Source organism: Myotis lucifugus, unplaced genomic scaffold (assembly GCF_000147115.1).
Source record: "Myotis lucifugus unplaced genomic scaffold, Myoluc2.0 scaffold_148, whole genome shotgun sequence".
NCBI lineage: Eukaryota > Metazoa > Chordata > Mammalia > Chiroptera > Vespertilionidae > Myotis > Myotis lucifugus.
The window spans coordinates 2,637,138-2,637,361 of record NW_005871196.1 but is presented as its reverse complement, the minus strand read 5'-3'; positions in this window follow the sequence as shown (position 1 = coordinate 2,637,361).

Genomic DNA, 224 nt, shown 5'->3' with positions numbered 1-224 from the left:
TGTGGCCTTTATTATGGTTTGGTAACTGGCCCGAGGGTTCCAGTAAGGAAGGACCTGTTCAAACAATGGAACAGCGGGGGGTGGGGGGGGGGCAGTTGGGGGTGAGAAGGCTGGCAGACAGAGTGGTTAGGGACGATCAGGCAGGCAGGCTGGTAAGCGGTTCCCCCAAGGGGTCACAGATTGGAGAGGGTGCAGGCCGGGCTGAGGGACACACACCCCCCTGC